Source organism: Pseudophryne corroboree, chromosome 6, assembly GCF_028390025.1.
Source record: "Pseudophryne corroboree isolate aPseCor3 chromosome 6, aPseCor3.hap2, whole genome shotgun sequence".
In the NCBI taxonomy this organism is placed as follows: Eukaryota; Metazoa; Chordata; class Amphibia; order Anura; family Myobatrachidae; genus Pseudophryne; species Pseudophryne corroboree.
The window spans coordinates 807500308-807520834 of NC_086449.1; positions in this window are offsets into that span (position 1 = coordinate 807500308).

Consider the following 20527-nt stretch of genomic DNA (forward strand, 5'->3'; position numbering starts at 1 on the left):
AGAATATCAACATTGGGAAGGTCAACAGTCGGCATATGGACATAGTGGCCCTCATTCCGAGTTGTTCGCTCGGTATTTTTCATCGCATCGCAGTGAAAATCCGCTTAGTACGCATGCGCAATGTTCGCACTGCGACTGCGCCAAGTAACTTTACTATGAAGATAGTATTTTTACTCACGGCTTTTTCTTCGCTCCGGCGATCGTAATGTGATTGACAGGAAATGGGTGTTACTGGGCGGAAACACGGCGTTTCAGGGGCGTGTGGCTGAAAACGCTACCGTTTCCGGAAAAAACGCAGGAGTGGCCGGGGAAACGGTGGGAGTGCCTGGGCGAACGCTGGGTGTGTTTGTGACGTCAACCAGGAACGACAAGCACTGAACTGATCGCACAGGCAGAGTAAGTCTGGAGCTACTCTGAAACTGCTAAGTAGTTAGTAATCGCAATATTGCGAATACATCGGTCGCAATTTTAAGAAGCTAAGATTCACTCCCAGTAGGCGGCGGCTTAGCGTGTGTAACTCTGCTAAATTCGCCTTGCGACCGATCAACTCGGAATGAGGGCCCGTGTTTTTAGCATATTTTGGTCCAAGTCTAAGCCTGCCCTAACCTTAACCACAGCCTAACCCTAATTCTATCCTTAGCCTAGCCCTAACCTTAACCACAGCCTAGCCCTTTCCTCAGCCAAACCCTAATCCTATTCATAGCCTAGTCCTAACCGCAGCCTAACCCTATCCTCAGCCAAATGCTGTCCGCAGCCTAGCTAACCGCAGCCTAATCCTAACCTTATCCACAGCCTAACCCTAACCTTATATTCAACCTACTCCTAACTCTATCCTAACCCAAAACACTATCCTCAGCCTAGCCCTAACCTTAACTGCAGCCAAACCCTTACCATATTCTCAGCCTAACCATAACCCTATCCTCAGCCAAACGCTATACGCAGCCTACCTTACCGCAGGCTAACCCTATCTTCAGCCTAATCCTAACCACAGCCAAACCCTAGCCTCAGTCAAACCCTATCCACAGCCTTACCCTAACTCTATTCTCAGCCTAGCCAAACCCTATACAAAGTCTAACCCTATCCACAGCCTTACCCTAACTCTATTCTCAGCCTAGCCAAACCCTGTACAAAGTCTAACCCTATCCACAGCCTGACCCAAACCTCAGCATAACCCTATCCTCAGCCTAACCCGAACACTATCATCAGCCTAGCCCTAACCTTAACTGCAGCCTAACCCATACCGTATTCTCAGCCTAACCCTATCCTCAGCCAAACGCTATCCGCAGCCTAGCAAACTACAGCCTAACCCTATCCTCAGCCTAATCCTAACACTATCCTTAGCTTAACCATAACCACAGCCTAACCCTCCCTAACCCTAGCCTCAGCCGAACCATATCCACAGCCTTACCCTAACCGCAGCTTAACCCTATCCTCAGCCTAGCCCTAACAGTACCAGATACACATACACCCCCACAGTGCCAGATACACATATGCCCCCACAGTGCCAGATACAAATATGCCCCCACAGTGCCAGATACAAATATGACCCCACAGTGCCACATACACATATGCCCCCACAGTGCCAGATACACATATGCACATATACCCCCACAGTGCCAGATATGCCCCTACAGTGGCAGTTACACATATGCCCCCACAGTGCCAGATACACATATGCACCTCTCCTGCCCCTCAGTACTCAGTCCAGTCTCCGGCGGCGTGTATTTCCAGTCAGGCGCCGGGTCGTAAGCCAATCAAAGCTCGCGGTCCAGCAGCCAATCAGGAGCTGCAACTGCCGGTTTGCGAGCTCTCATTAGAGATACACGCCGCCGCCAGAGACCGGAATGACCACTGAGGGGCAGGAGGGTGCGCGCTGCGTTCTTCTCTCTTCACACACAGCAGAGCAGTGACTGCAAGCATGGCAATATCTTACTGGTACGTAGTAACGCCCCATACCACCATACTTGCACCCCCATCCTCAGACAATATCAACATTCTGGTGGCTTTTCCCACCAGTGGCAGACCTGCATTTTTGAGACCCTGAAGCTTGAACTGTTATGGGGGACCCTTCACTCCCAGCAACAATAGGGCAACACTCAACAAGGTCCAACAATAGGGTAACACCCAAAAAGGTCCTAGCAGGAGTGTCTCAAGGCGGGCACACCATATAGTCTCGCATAACCTGGTAAGTTTGCTCACTCGTGTCTTTGTAAACACATATGACCAATATCTCTGAAATTCTATTACCAGATAGGTTCAGGTATTGTTACAGGTAATAGTCAGTGTGCTGGGGGGAATACCATGGGGGGGAAGCACCCTCCTCTCTGTCTGAAGTTTGCTCACTCGACAACTTTTTGTTACTTTTACCAGCTCTTCAGAACACACGGGAAGCTACAGACACCCAGCGATAAGGTCAGGACGAAGTCTCGTGCTAAACGGATTCATGAAATAACCAAAACATATTTGGCGCTGTGCCGTCTGCTGCAGGTTTTCAATATCATTTCAAGGCCCAAGATTAAAAGTTGTTGTTTTTTTAAGTCAGTTCTGCCTTGTTGTAATTGAATGTCACTTACCCAGAGCCGAGCTTGTCTAACCCGGACTATACTCCTCTTGCTGAAAATCCTCATTCAGTGGGAACACAAAGTGCTTTTTGTATTTCTTCAGTGTCATTAAGAACTTTTTTAAGGTTCCCCAGTCTCACCTAGATAGCAAATGCCCATACGTCCTAATAAACCGCCGCCACCTGCTTTGCACAGGGAAGGTTTGATCTGTGATTCTTTTTGAAGAAAAACTTTACAAAGAGAAGTTTCCTGATTATCCTCTGCAGCCGAGAGCGGAAAGCCTAAGGGATACTTTTCAGATTCAAAATCATAGCTGCTCCTGATAGCGAAACCTTAACATACATCTGGAATTAAAGGAGTTAATAATCCGTGCAATGCTTAATGAAACGGCTATACATTCAGGATGTCGACGTGGATGTGGACAGAAAGTTGACATTCAACGTGTCAACATTCATTAGGCTTAGGTTTAGTGTTATGGCTAGTGCGCCTGTCAATGGGAAAATGCATTGTCAACACTCTGACTGTCTAAATCAGAGGTTCTCAAACTCGGTCCTCGGGGGCCCACACAGTGCATGTTTTGCAGGTATCCTCACAGAATCGCAAGTGAAATAATTAGCTCCACCTGTGGACCTTTTAAAATGTGTCAGTGAGTAATTAATACACCTGTGCACCTGCTGGGTTACCTGCAAAACATGCACTGTGTGGGCCCCCGAGGACCGAGTTTGAGAACCTCTGGTCTAAATGCTGAGATCTCTGTATTTCTATTATCAGTTAGTATTCAAAACTCATTGCTGGTACTTTGCAGTATGCTGGGTGAACATTTTTCCTTTATGCACCTGTGAAGGACCGATAAACTGATTTGAGCAACCACCATTCTATATTATTGTCAACATTATGTAAGTATCAGTGCTGTCTATGGTGACATGACACCACAGTGTCTTCTGGTGTCAGCAGTCTGAATGTCGGCTTTTTATACCACATCCCTTAATTTTTCCAGACATTTTTTTTTTTTTTTTTTTACAAAATGTGCAATCATTAATTATTGTACATCTGTTATTCATTTCTGGAACAGGAAATGAGGTCACTAGCAGGAGGGGGCTGTCCTGTGGGATATTTATTCTACATTTTTAGTTTGCGGAGAAATTCTAACAGATTTGACTGTACATCGATATAGGACTAGATACAGTATTCCATGGTAAAGCCGTAGCATTTGCTTAGCTCTTGGCCTGTAAAGAACACATTAGGGAGGTCATTCCGAGTTGTTCGCTCGCAAGGCGATTTTAGCAGTATTGCACACGCTAAGCCGCCGCCTACTGGGAGTGAATCTTAACTTCTTAAAATTGCGGACGAAAGATTCGCAATATTGCGATTACACATCTCGTAGCAGTTTCAGAGTAGCTTCAGACTTACTCGGCATCTGCGATCAGTTCAGTGCTTATCGTTCCTGGTTTGACGTCACAAACACACCCAGCGTTCGCCCAGACACTCCTCCGTTTCTCCAGCCACTCCCGCGTTTTTTCCGGAAACGGTAGCGTTTTTTCCCACACGCCCATAAAACGGCCTGTTTCCGCCCAGTAACACCCATTTCCTGTCAATCACACTACGATCGCCTGAGCGAAGAAAAAGCCGTGAGTAAAAATCCAAACTTCATAGCAAATTTACTTGGCGCAGTCGCAGTGCGGACATTGCGCATGCGCACTAAGCGGAAAAACGCTGCGATGCGAAGAAATTTTCAGAGCGAACGACTCGGAATGATCTCCTATATGCACAGTATAAGGGGCACGAGGTAAAAGGACTTGATGCATCCATATGCCATGAATTAACTCTATTTTAAAACAGTGATAAAATAAATTTTTTATGCTCTTATAGCGGTAGAAATATATTTCTTTATGAATATTTGATAGCCACCCATCAAGATGACAGCTATTACCGGCACATCCCGAGAGAAGAAAGTTTGACTGTGACAGGCACACTTTAGGGTGCGCGTACATTGAAGTGCGGATTGCTGGCTGATGGTGCATTAACCACAGACAGAGCTCATGCAGCGAATAGCCTATGTATTTTACATGCATTGTATGTGTGCTGCTAATCTGTGAATGGGCAAGAGTGGTTGTCATGGGGATCGATAGTCCCTAAGGCCTTGGCGTTAGTCTTGCATTATACGCAAGTACAGGAGGTAGAGAATGGGTATGAGACCAAAGACAGGCCGTTTTAAGGGAATATTTGTTAGATAAAACAAATAAACCCAATGTATAAGAATTTCAGTCAGTGACCTGCGCTGTGTCTGTAGGTACTGCGCTGTATTCTGCGCTGTCTCCCTCCTGTATGCCTGAGCTGGCGGGCCCTAGGACCCGCTTCTGCGCTTACATCAGCCCTAGTTGGATGGGTTACTGTGCTTCTCCTCCAGCGTTGTTCACAGACATATCAGATCCGCCCTGCAGCGTAGCCAATGCTGATACAGTACATCTGCATGTGTGTACGGGCGAACCGATGACCACCTATACACTGGCTGCGGGGACCGCCGACAATAACATCACAGCTGGGTGGGCAAATTTAAATGCCCACCCAGTTGTGATGTTTTGCCCAACATATCGAGCATACCTAATTGGTTACCTGGTCTGTGCAATGACCAGTCAGCTTTTTCTTGTAAGTGTGTACCCAACCCAAGTGACCAATCCAATCAGGAACCCGATTCTGGTTCCACCAACGTTTTCAGACGAGAGAGAGAGAGAGAGAGAGAGAGAGAGAGAGATAGTTAACTAACTAACCAGTATGTTTTGGGAGTGTGGGAGAAAACCAACTTCAGCAAGCACGGGGGAAAAGCAGTATACCAACTCCACACAGTAAGGGATGTGGTGGGCATCAAACCCAAGACCTCAGTGCTGTCAGGCAGTAATGCTGACCAATACACCAACTGTGCTGCCTGGATGTTCCTGGAATTATTTCCCTATTGATTGTAGAGACTCAGATGACTGTAGAGTTAATCATGGTGCATCAGGAGAGATGACAATAACCAGACGTCCCTATCTAAGTGGCCTCTCCCTCCTTCAGAGCTCATTACCATTGTAGCCAAGTCATGTTTAATACTGGTGTGATTTTGTCAGTCCTGTCTCTAAGGGGTTTCTTTTCTTGTCGTTCTCCCTGTCAGTCATGGGTAAAGCATTGACAGATCCATACATAGATCTTCCATGAAGGCTGCAAATTAAAAATGGCTTCAGGCTCCTACCATCATCTTCAGGACCATTTAAAAAAAATAACAGTGAATATGTGCTAAGGAGCCTACAGACAATCCACCATGATGCAGTCCAGCTCCTGACAGTCACATAAAACACTTAGGGTTCTATTTACTAAGACTTGGATGGAGATAAAGTACCAGCCAATCAGTTCCTAATTATCATTTTTCAAACCCAGCTTGTGACATGGCAGTTAGGAGCTGAATGGCTGATACTTTATCTCCTCCAAGGCTTAGTAAATAGACCCCTTACTGTAGATCAGTGCATCTCCACCAAATGTTAGAACACAGTAAGCACCATGTTGACAATAATAGAACCTCAAAACTGATACAATGTAACGTTATTATTAATTTGAGTGCATCATAAAATAATGGGGGGATTCTATTGGCAGTGGGAGATATATAGGAGATACTACAACCCTAATCTGTAGGTTACAATAAATATTGTTCCCATGGAGTTTAAAGACACAAGGTCTCCAGTGGAGTACCTTTATACAAGTCACGGAGAAAAGAGAGTGGGGAGGGACCATTATCACCATTATAATGTATAGTAGTGTATGCTTGTTGACATTTTACTTTACCTCTCCAGAACCTGGTTGGAGAAGTGAAGGAGGGAGCTGCAGGGGGTGTGGTTCTGCGAATGACATCATCATCATAGCCCCACCCACTTCTGCCCCATGCTTGAGTCATTGAGAAGCATGGGCAGGGTCATGATTTAAAGCAAATTACTACATGACAGTGATGTCAGGGATCTGGGATACTACCATACCCTACAGCCTGAAATTTAGAGTTCTCCAGAACTAGGTTTAAAGGTAGGTACTATATGTAGTGGAGGAGGGGGATATTTTGTTTCGGCAGGTTCTTACATTGTCATTGATCTCTTTGATGACTTGTCATCTTAAAAAGTGCAGTAAAAGAAAGCGGCCCCTCTAGTCTAGTAGGAATGTCAGTTAGTTAGGTACACTGGGAAAATGTGACGTTTGCAAGATCTTGCGCATTCGTAGTGGAGCTGACCGGGAGCTAAGACACCAGCATGAGGCTGATGCGCTGTGGCTCTGACAAGGAACACCGGAGGGGGCACTTTTCTCTACCCCACTCCGGCAGCTGAAATGTTAATACATCTGTGCATTATTACTTCCTGCTTAGCCTCGATAAGCGGCGAAGCAGGTAAAGCTATAGCAGCACTTTAAGTAAATCTGTCTCCTTGACTGTAAAGCTAAATTGTACATATGGTATGCAAATGTTTTATTTATTGCCTTTTCCATTCATTTAAATAAATAAAAGTTGCATTTTACAGATCATCCTAAATTCTATCGCTTTAAACATTGAATTAGACTCATAAAGCTGATAACAATTTGGTTGCAAATTGGTGTAATTTACACTCAAAAGGAGAATTTAGACTTATATGGGGCCTAATTCAGACGTGATCGCTCCTCTTTGTATTTGCAGAGGTTTGCGATCAGATAGTCGCCTGTCAAAGTCGATAAATATTGTAGCACACACACCACGTACTAACCACACACACATGCCCGCTGCGCGTACACTTGTTTCACCGTGCGTGCACATATCCGCAATTTGCGTATGATCGCTCCCGCAGACCTGCGCGTGGTATGGGTATTTACGGCGGAGTTTGTGAGCGCGTAGAGGGTTATCAGAACATTACATATTTAACCCAAATAGTGCAAATTGTACACATAGCCCCCTGCACCACATCAGAAAGAAATAGCTGTTTAAAATGGTTACAGAACAAAGGGATTCGCCTTTACAGGATAGGAGGGGACAGAACAAGGTTACAAGGTGGTGTTTGGTATCCAGCTGTAGGGTATTTTAAGTAGTGATGTGCACCGGAAATTTTTTGGGTTTTGTGTTTTGGTTTTGGATTCGGATCCGCGGCCGTGTTTTGGATTCGGACGGGTTTTGGCAAAACCTGACCGAAAAATTTTTGTCGGATTCGGGTGTGTTTTGGATTCGGGTGTTTTATTCAAAAACCCCTAAAAACAGCTTAAATCATAGAATTTGGGGGTCATTTTGATCCCATAGTATTATTAACCTCAATTACCATAATTTCCACTCATTTCCAGTCTATTCTGAACACCTCACACCTCACAATATTATTTTTAGTCCTACAATTTGCACCAAGGTCGCTGGATGACTAAGCTAAGCGACCCAAGTGGCCGACACAAACACCTGGCCCATCTAGGAGTGGCACTGCAGTGTCAGACAGGATGGCCAATTTAAAAAATAGTCCCCAAACAGCATATGATGCAAAGAAAAAAAGAGGCGCACCAAGGTGGCTGTTTGACTAAGCTAAGCGACACAAGTGGCCGACACAAACACCTGGCCCATCTAGGAGTGGCACTGCAGTGTCAATCAAGACAGGATGGCACTTCCAAAAAATTGTCCCCAAACAGCACATGATGCAAAGAAAAGAAGAGGCGCACCAAGGTGGCTGTGTGACTAAGCTAAGCGACACAAGTGTCCGACACAAACACCTGGCCCATCTAGGAGTGGCACTGCAGTGTCAATCAAGACAGGATGGCACTTCCAAAAAATTGTCCCCAAACAGCACATGATGCAAAGAAAAAAAGAGGCGCACCAAGGTCGCTGTGTGACTAAGCTAAGCGACACAAGTGGCCGACACAAACACCTGGCCCATCTAGGAGTGGCACTGCAGTGTCAGGCAGGATGGCACTTCCAAAAAATTGTCCCCAAACAGCACATGATGCAAAGAAAAATGAAATAAAAAAGAGGTGCAAGATGGAATTGTCCTTGGGCCCTCCCACCCACCCTTATGTTGTATAAACAGGACATGCACACTTTAACGAACCCATCATTTCAGCGACAGGGTCTGCCACACGACTGTGACTGAAATGACTGGTTGGTTTGTGCCCCCACCAAAACAGAAGCAATCAATCTCTCCTTGCACAAACTGGCTCTACAGAGGCAAGATGTCCACCTCATCATCATCCTCCGATTCCTCACCCCTTTCACTGTGTACATCCCCCTCCTCACAGATTATTAATTCGTCCCCACTGGAATCCACCATCTCTGGTCCCCGTGTACTTTCTGGAGGCAATTGCTGCTGGTGAATGTCTCCACGGAGGAATTGATTATAATTCATTTTGATGAACATCATCTTCTCCACATTTTCTGGAAGTAACCTCGTACGCCGATTGCTGACAAGGTGAGCGGCTGCACTAAACACTCTTTCGGAGTACACACTGGAGGGAGGGCAACTTAGGTAGAATAAAGCCAGTTTGTGCAAGGGCCTCCAAATTGCCTATTTTTCCTGCCAGTATAAGTACGGACTGTCTGACGTGCCTACTTGGATGCGGTCACTCATATAATCCTCCACCATTCTTTCCATGGTGAGAGAATCATATGCAGTGACAGTAGACGACATGTCAGTAATCATTGGCAGGTCCTTCAGTCCGGACCAGATGTCAGCACTCGCTCCAGACTGCCCTGCATCACCGCCAGCGGGTGGGCTAGGAATTCTTAGCCTTTTCCTCGCACCCCCAGTTGCGGGAGAATGTGAAGGAGGAGATGTTGACGGGTCACGTTCCGCTTGACTTGACAATTTTCTCACCAGCAGGTCTTTGAACCTCTGCAGACTTGTGTCTGCCGGAAAGAGAGATACAACGTAGGTTTTAAATCTAGGATCGAGCACGGTGGCCAAAATGTAGTGCTCTGATTTCAACAGATTGACCACCCGTAAATCCTGGTTAAGCGAATTAAGGGCTCCATCCACAAGTCCCACATGCCTAGCAGAATCGCTCTGTTTTAGCTCCTCCTTCAATGTCTCCAGCTTCTTCTGCAAAAGCCTGATGAGGGGAATGACCTGACTCAGGCTGGCAGTGTCTGAACTGACTTCACGTGTGGCAAGTTCAAAGGGTTGCAGAACCTTGCACAACATTGAAATCATTCTCCACTGCGCTTGAGTCAGGTGCATTCCCCCTCCTTTGCCTATATCGTGGCCAGATGTATAGGCTTGAATGGCCTTTTGCTGCTCCTCCATCCTCTGAAGCATATAGAGGGTTGAATTCCACCTCGTTACCACCTCTTGCTTCAGATGATGGCAGGGCAGGTTCAGGAATGTTTGGTGGTGCTCCAGTCTTCTGTACGCGGTGCCTGAATGCCGAAAGTGGCCCGCAATTCTTCGGGCCACCGACAGCATCTCTTGCATGCCCCTGTCGTTTTTTAAATAATTCTGCACCACCAAATTCAATGTATGTGCAAAACATGGGACGTGCTGGAATTTGCCCAGATGTAATGCACACACAATATTGCTGGCATTGTCCGATGTCACAAATCCCCAGGAGAGTCCAATTGGGGTAAGCCATTCTGCAATGATCTTCCTCAGTTGCCGTAAGAGGTTGTCAGCTGTGTGCCTATTCTGGAAAGCGGTGATACAAAGCGTAGCCTGCCTAGGAACGAGTTGGCGTTTGCGAGATGCTGCTACTGGTGCCGCTGCTGCTGTTCTTGCTGCGGGAGGCAATACATCTACCCAGTGGGCTGTCACAGTCATATAGTCCTGAGTTTGCCCTGCTCCACATGTCCGTGGTTAAGTGGACATTGGGTACAACTGCATTTTTTAGGACACTGGTGAGTCTTTTTCTGAGATCTGTGTACATTTTCGGTATCGCCTGCCTAGAGAAATGGAACCTAGATGGTATTTGGTACCGGGGACACAGTACCTCAGTCAAGTCTATAGTTGCCTCTGAATTAACGATGGATACCGGAACCACGTTTCTCACCGCCCAGGCTGCCAAGGCCTGAGTTATCTGCTTTGCAGCAGGATGACCGCTGTGATATTTCATCTTCCTCGCAAAGGACTGTTGGACAGTCAATTGCTTACTGGAAGTAGTACAAGTGGTCTTCCGACTTCCCCTCTTGGATGACGATTGACTCCCAGCAGCAACAACAGCAGCGCCAGCAGCAGTAGGCGTTACACTCAAGGATGCATCGGAGGAATCCCAGGCAGGAGAGGACTCGTCAGACTTGACAGTGACATGGCCTGCAGGACTATTGGCTTTCCTGGGTAAGGAGGAAATTGACACTGAGGGAGTTGGTGGTGTGGTTTGCAGTAGCTTGGTTACAAGAGGAAGGGATTTAGTGGTCAGTGGACTGCTTCCGCTGTCACCCAAAGTTTTTGAACTTGTCACTGACTTATGATGAATGCGCTGCAGGTGACGTATAAGGGAGGATGTTCCGAGGTGGTTAACGTCCTTACCCCTACTTATTACAGCTTGACAAAGGCAACACACAGCTTGACACCTGTTGTCCGCATTTGTGTTGAAATAATTCCACACCGAAGAGCTGATTTTTTTTGTATTTTGACCAGGCATGTCAATGGCCATATTCCTCCCACGGACAACAGGTGTCTCCCCGGGTGCCTGACTTAAACAAACCACCTCACCATCAGAATCCTCCTTGTCAATTTCCTCCCCAGCGCCAGCAACACCCATATCCTCATCCTGGTGTACTTCAACACTGACATCTTCAATCTGACTATCAGGAACTGGACTGCGGGTGCTCCTTCCAGCACTTGCAGGGGGCGTGCAAATGGTGGAAGGCGCAAGCTCTTCCCGTCCAGTGTTGGGAAGGTCAGGCATCGCAACCGACACAATTGGACTCTCCTCTGGGATTTGTGATTTAGAAGAACGCACAGTTCTTTGCTGTGCTTTTGCCAGCTTAAGTCTTTTCATTTTTCTAGCGAGAGGATGAGTGTTTCCATCCTCATGTGAATCTGAACCACTAGCCATGAACATAGGCCAGGGCCTCAGCCGTTCCTTGCCACTCCGTGTCGTAAATGGCATATTGGCAAGTTTACGCTTCTCCTCGGACGCTTTTAATTTTGATTTTTGGGTCATTTTACTGAACTTTTGTGTTTTGGATTTTACATGCTCTCTACTATGACATTGGGCATCGGCCTTGGCAGACAACGTTGATGGCATTTCTTCGTCTCGGCCATGACTAGTGGCAGCAGCTTCAGCACATGGTGGAAGTGGATCTTGATCTTTCCCTATTTTAACCTCCACATTTTTGTTCTCCATTTTTTAATGTGTGGAATGATATGCCAGTATCAATAGCAATGGCCTATTACTATATTTACTGCGCACAACTGAAATGCACCACAGGTATAGAATGTAGATGGATAGTATACTTAATGGATGACGACACAGAGGTAGGTACAGCAGTGGCCTACCGTACTGCTATATATAGTATACTGGTGGACACTGTCAGCAAACTGCAAAACTAAAATGCACCACAGGTATAGAATGCAGATGGATAGTATACTTAATGGATGACGAGTGACGACACAGAGGTAGGTACAGCAGTGGCCTACCGTACTGCTATATATAGTATACTGGTGGACACTGTGTCAGCAAACTGCAAAACTAAAATACACCACAGGTATAGAATGTAGATGGATAGTATACTTAATGGATGACGAGTGACGACACAGAGGTAGGTACAGCAGTGGCCTACCGTACTGCTATATATAGTACACTGGTGGACACTGTCAGCAAACTGCAAAACTAAAATGCACCACAGGTATAGAATGTAGATGGATAGTATAGTTAATGGATGACGACACAGAGGTAGGTACAGCAGTGGCCTACCGTACTGCTATATATAGTATACTGGTGGACACTGTCAGCAAACTGCAAAAGTAAAATGCCCCACAGGTATAGAATGTAGATGGATAGTATACTTAATGGATGACGAGTGACGACACAGAGGTAGGTACAGCAGTGGCCTACCATACTGCTATATATAGTATACTGGTGGACACTGTCAGCAAACTGCAAAAGTAAAATGCACCACAGGTATAGAATGTAGATGGATAGTATACTTAATGGATGACGAGTGACGACACAGAGGTAGGTACAGCAGTGGCCTACCGTACTGCTATATATAGTATACTGGTGGACACTGTGTCAGCAAACTGCAAAACTAAAATGCACCACAGGTATAGAATGTAGATGGATAGTATACTTAATGGATGACGAGTGACGACACAGAGGTAGGTACAGCAGTGGCCTACCGTACTGCTATATATAGTATACTGGTGGACACTGTCAGCAAACTGCAAAAGTAAAATGCACCACAGGTATAGAATGTAGATGGATAGTATACTTAATGGATGACGAGTGACGACACAGAGGTAGGTACAGCAGTGGCCTACCATACTGCTATATATAGTATACTGGTGGACACTGTCAGCAAACTGCAAAAGTAAAATGCACCACAGGTATAGAATGTAGATGGTTAGTATACTTAATGGATGACGAGTGACGACACAGAGGTAGGTACAGCAGTGGCCTACCGTACTGCTATATATAGTATACTGGTGGACACTGTCAGCAAAATGCAAAACTAAAATGCACCACAGGTATAGAATGTAGATGGATAGTATACTTAATGGATAACGACACAGAGGTAGGTACAGCAGTGGCCTACCGTACTGCTATATATAGTATACTGGTGGACACTGTCAGCAAACTGCAAAACTAAAATGCACCACAGGTATAGAATGTAGATGGATAGTATACTTAATGGATGACGAGTGACGACACAGAGGTAGGTACAGCAGTGGCCTACCGTACTGCTATATATAGTATACTGGTGGACACTGTGTCAGCAAACTGCAAAACTAAAATGCACCACAGGTATAGAATGTAGATGGATAGTATACTTAATGGATGACGAGTGACGACACAGAGGTAGGTACAGCAGTGGCCTACCGTACTGCTATATATAGTACACTGGTGGACACTGTCAGCAAACTGCAAAACTAAAATGCACCACAGGTATAGAATGTAGATGGATAGTATACTTAATGGATGACGACACAGAGGTAGGTACAGCAGTGGCCTACCGTACTGCTATATATAGTATACTGGTGGACACTGTCAGCAAACTGCAAAACTAAAATGCACCACAGGTATAGAATGTAGATGGATAGTATACTTAATGGATGACGAGTGACGACACAGAGGTAGGTACAGCAGTGGCCTACCGTACTGCTATATATAGTATACTGGTGGACACTGTCAGCAAACTGCAAAAGTAAAATGCACCACAGGTATAGAATGTAGATGGTTAGTATACTTAATGGATGACGAGTGACGACACAGAGGTAGGTACAGCAGTGGCCTACCGTACTGCTATATATAGTATACTGGTGGACACTGTCAGCAAACTGAAAAACTAAAATGCACCACAGGTATAGAATGTAGATGGATAGTATACTTAATGGATGACGACACAGAGGTAGGTACAGCAGTGGCCTACCGTACTGCTATATATAGTATACTGGTGGACACTGTCAGCAAACTGCAAAACTAAAATGCACCACAGGTATAGAATGTAGATGGATAGTATACTTAATGGATGACGAGTGACGACACAGAGGTAGGTACAGCAGTGGCCTACCGTACTGCTATATATAGTATACTGGTGGACACTGTGTCAGCAAACTGCAAAACTAAAATGCACCACAGGTATAGAATGTAGATGGATAGTATACTTAATGGATGATGAGTGACGACACAGAGGTAGGTACAGCAGTGGCCTACTGTACTGCTATATATAGTACACTGGTGGACACTGTCAGCAAACTGCAAAACTAAAATGCACAACAGGTATAGAATGCAGATGGATAGTATACTTAATGGATGACGACACAGAGGTAGGTACAGCAGTGGCCTACCGTACTGCTATATATAGTATACTGGTGGACACTGTCAGCAAACTGCAAAACTAAAATGCACCACAGGTATAGAATGTAGATGGATAGTATACTTAATGGATGACGAGTGATGACACAGAGGTAGGTACAGCAGTGGCCTACCGTACTGCTATATATAGTATACTGGTGGACACTGTCAGCAAACAGCAAAAATAAAATGCACCACAGGTATAGAATGTAGATGGATAGTATACTTAATGGATGACGAGTGACGACACAGAGGTAGGTACAGCAGTGTCCTACCGTACTGCTATATATAGTATACTGGTGGACACTGTCAGCAAACTGCAAAACTAAAATGCACCACAGGTATAGAATGTAGATGGATAGTATACTTAATGGATGACGACACAGAGGTAGGTACAGCAGTGGCCTACCGTACTGCTATATATAGTATACTGGTGGACACTGTCAGCAAACTGCAAAACTAAAATGCACCACAGGTATAGAATGTAGATGGATAGTATACTTAATGAATGACGACACAGAGGTAGGTACAGCAGTGGCCTACCGTACTGCTATATATAGTATACTGGTGGACACTGTCAGCAAACTGCAAAAGTAAAATGCACCACAGGTATAGAATGTAGATGGATAGTATACTTAATGGATGACGAGTGACGACACAGAGGTAGGTACAGCAGTGGCCTATCGTACTGCTATATATAGTATACTGGTGGACACTGTGTCAGGAAACTGCAAAACTAAAATGCACCACAGGTATAGAATGTAGATGGATAGTATACTTAATGGATGACGAGTGACGACACAGAGGTAGGTACAGCAGTGGCCTACCGTACTGCTATATATAGTATACTGGTGGACACTGTCAGCAAACTGCAAAAGTAAAATGCACCACAGGTATAGAATGTAGATGGATAGTATACTTAATGGATGATGAGTGACGACACAGAGGTAGGTACAGCAGTGGCCTACCGTACTGCTATATATAGTATACTGGTGGACACTGTCAGCAAACTGCAAAACTAAAATGCACCACAGGTATAGAATGTAGATGGATAGTATACTTAATGGATGACGAGTGACGACACAGAGGTAGGTACAGCAGTGGCCTACCGTACTGCTATATATAGTATACTGGTGGACACTGTCAGCAAAATGCAAAACTAAAATGCACCACAGGTATAGAATGTAGATGGATAGTATACTTAATGGATAACGACACAGAGGTAGGTACAGCAGTGGCCTACCGTACTGCTATATATAGTATACTGGTGGACACTGTCAGCAAACTGCAAAAGTAAAATGCACCACAGGTATAGAATGTAGATGGATAGTATACTTAATGGATGACGAGTGACGACACAGAGGTAGGTACAGCAGTGGCCTACCATACTGCTATATATAGTATACTGGTGGACACTGTCAGCAAACTGCAAAAGTAAAATGCACCACAGGTATAGAATGTAGATGGTTAGTATACTTAATGGATGACGATTGACGACACAGAGGTAGGTACAGCAGTGGCCTACCGTACTGCTATATATAGTATACTGGTGGACACTGTCAGCAAAATGCAAAACTAAAATGCACCACAGGTATAGAATGTAGATGGATAGTATACTTAATGGATAACGACACAGAGGTAGGTACAGCAGTGGCCTACCGTACTGCTATATATAGTATACTGGTGGACACTGTCAGCAAACTGCAAAACTAAAATGCACCACAGGTATAGAATGTAGATGGATAGTATACTTAATGGATGACGAGTGACGACACAGAGGTAGGTACAGCAGTGGCCTACCGTACTGCTATATATAGTATACTGGTGGACACTGTGTCAGCAAACTGCAAAACTAAAATGCACCACAGGTATAGAATGTAGATGGATAGTATACTTAATGGATGACGAGTGACGACACAGAGGTAGGTACAGCAGTGGCCTACCGTACTGCTATATATAGTACACTGGTGGACACTGTCAGCAAACTGCAAAACTAAAATGCACCACAGGTATAGAATGTAGATGGATAGTATACTTAATGGATGACGACACAGAGGTAGGTACAGCAGTGGCCTACCGTACTGCTATATATAGTATACTGGTGGACACTGTCAGCAAACTGCAAAACTAAAATGCACCACAGGTATAGAATGTAGATGGATAGTATACTTAATGGATGACGAGTGACGACACAGAGGTAGGTACAGCAGTGGCCTACCGTACTGCTATATATAGTATACTGGTGGACACTGTCAGCAAACTGCAAAAGTAAAATGCACCACAGGTATAGAATGTAGATGGTTAGTATGCTTAATGGATGACGAGTGACGACACAGAGGTAGGTACAGCAGTGGCCTACCGTACTGCTATATATAGTATACTGGTGGACACTGTCAGCAAACTGAAAAACTAAAATGCACCACAGGTATAGAATGTAGATGGATAGTATACTTAATGGATGACGACACAGAGGTAGGCACAGCAGTGGCCTACCGTACTGCTATATATAGTATACTGGTGGACACTGTCAGCAAACTGCAAAACTAAAATGCACCACAGGTATAGAATGTAGATGGATAGTATACTTAATGGATGACGAGTGACGACACAGAGGTAGGTACAGCAGTGGCCTACCGTACTGCTATATATAGTATACTGGTGGACACTGTGTCAGCAAACTGCAAAACTAAAATGCACCACAGGTATAGAATGTAGATGGATAGTATACTTAATGGATGATGAGTGACGACACAGAGGTAGGTACAGCAGTGGCCTACTGTACTGCTATATATAGTACACTGGTGGACACTGTCAGCAAACTGCAAAACTAAAATGCACAACAGGTATAGAATGTAGATGGATAGTATACTTAATGGATGACGACACAGAGGTAGGTACAGCAGTGGCCTACCGTACTGCTATATATAGTATACTGGTGGACACTGTCAGCAAACTGCAAAACTAAAATGCACCACAGGTATAGAATGTAGATGGATAGTATACTTAATGGATGACGAGTGATGACACAGAGGTAGGTACAGCAGTGGCCTACCGTACTGCTATATATAGTATACTGGTGGACACTGTCAGCAAACTGCAAAAATAAAATGCACCACAGGTATAGAATGTAGATGGATAGTATACTTAATGGATGACGAGTGACGACACAGAGGTAGGTACAGCAGTGTCCTACCGTACTGCTATATATAGTATACTGGTGGACACTGTCAGCAAACTGCAAAACTAAAATGCACCACAGGTATAGAATGTAGATGGATAGTATACTTAATGGATGACGACACAGAGGTAGGTACAGCAGTGGCCTACCGTACTGCTATATATAGTATACTGGTGGACACTGTCAGCAAACTGCAAAACTAAAATGCACCACAGGTATAGAATGTAGATGGATAGTATACTTAATGAATGACGACACAGAGGTAGGTACAGCAGTGGCCTACCGTACTGCTATATATAGTATACTGGTGGACACTGTCAGCAAACTGCAAAAGTAAAATGCACCACAGGTATAGAATGTAGATGGATAGTATACTTAATGGATGACGAGTGACGACACAGAGGTAGGTACAGCAGTGGCCTACCGTACTGCTATATATAGTATACTGGTGGACACTGTGTCAGCAAACTGCAAAACTAAAATGCACCACAGGTATAGAATGTAGATGGATAGTATACTTAATGGATGACGAGTGACGACACAGAGGTAGGTACAGCAGTGGCCTACCGTACTGCTATATATAGTATACTGGTGGACACTGTCAGCAAACTGCAAAAGTAAAATGCACCACAGGTATAGAATGTAGATGGATAGTATACTTAATGGATGATGAGTGACGACACAGAGGTAGGTACAGCAGTGGCCTACCGTACTGCTATATATAGTATACTGGTGGACACTGTCAGCAAACTGCAAAACTAAAATGCACCACAGGTATAGAATGTAGATGGATAGTATACTTAATGGATGACGAGTGACGACACAGAGGTAGGTACAGCAGTGGCCTACCGTACTGCTATATATAGTATACTGGTGGACACTGTCAGCAAAATGCAAAACTAAAATGCACCACAGGTATAGAATGTAGATGGATAGTATACTTAATGGATAACGACACAGAGGTAGGTACAGCAGTGGCCTACCGTACTGCTATATATAGTATACTGGTGGACACTGTCAGCAAACTGCAAAACTAAAATGCACCACAGGTATAGAATGTAGATGGATAGTATACTTAATGGATGACGAGTGACGACACAGAGGTAGGTACAGCAGTGGCCTACCGTACTGCTATATATAGTATACTGGTGGACACTGTGTCAGCAAACTGCAAAACTAAAATGCACCACAGGTATAGAATGCAGATGGATAGTATACTTAATGGATGACGAGTGACGACACAGAGGTAGGTATAGCAGTGGCCTACCGTACTGCTATATATAGTACACTGGTGGACACTGTCAGCAAACTGCAAAACTAAAATGCACCACAGGTATAGAATGTAGATGGATAGTATACTTAATGGATGACGACACAGAGGTAGGTACAGCAGTGGCCTACCGTAATGCTATATATAGTATACTGGTGGACACTGTCAGCAAACTGCAAAATTAAATGCACAACAGGTATAGAATGTAGATGGATAGTATACTTAATGGATGACGACACAGAGGTAGGTACAGCAGTGGCCTACCGTACTGCTATATATAGTATACTGGTGGACACTGTCAGCAAACTGCAAAACTAAAATGCACCACAGGTATAGAATGTAGATGGATAGTATACTTAATGGATGACGAGTGACGACACAGAGGTAGGTACAGCAGTGGCCTACCGTACTGCTATATATAGTATACTGGTGGACACTGTCAGCAAACTGCAAAAATAAAATGCACCACAGGTATAGAATGTAGATGGATAGTATACTTAATGGATGACGAGTGACGACACAGAGGTAGGTACAGCAGTGTCCTACCGTACTGCTATATATAGTATACTGGTGGACACTGTCAGCAAACTGCAAAACTAAAATGCACCACAGGTATAGAATGTAGATGGATAGTATACTTAATGGATGACGACACAGAGGTAGGTACAGCAGTGGCCTACCGTACTGCTATATATAGTATACTGGTGGACACTGTCAGCAAACTGCAAAAGTAAAATGCACCACAGGTATAGAATGTAGATGGATAGTATACTTAATGGATGACGAGTGACGTCACAGAGGTAGGTACAGCAGTGGCCTACCGTACTGCTATATATAGTATACTGGTGGACACTGTCAGCAAACTGCAAAACTAAAATGCACCACAGGTATAGAATGTAGATGGATAGTATACTTAATAGATGACGACACAGAGGTAGGTACAGCAGTGGCCTACCGTACTGCTATATATAGTGTACTGGTGGACACTGTCAGCAAACTGCAAAACTAAAATGCACCACAGGTATAGAATGTAGATGGATAGTATACTTAATGGATGACGAGTGACGACACAGAGGTAGGTACAGCAGTGGCCTTCCGTACTGCTATATACAGTATACTGGTGGACACTGTGTCAGCAAACTGCAAAACTAAAATGCACCACAGGTATAGAATGTAGATGGATAGTATACTTAATGGATGACGAGTGACGACACAGAGGTAGGTACAGCAGTGGCCTACCGTACTGCTATATATAGTATACTGGTGGACACTGTGTCAGCAAACTGCAAAACTAAAATGCACCACAGGTATAGAATGTAGATGGATAGTATACTTAATGGATGACGAGTGACGACACAGAGGTAGGTACAGCAGTGGCCTACCGTACTGCTATATATAGTATACTGGTGGACACTGTCAGCAAACTGCAAAACTAAAATGCACCACAGGTATAGAATGTAGATGGATAGTATACTTAATGGAATACGACACAGAGGTAGGTACAGCAGTGGCCTACCGTACTGCTATATATAGTATACTGGTGGACACTGTCAGCAAACT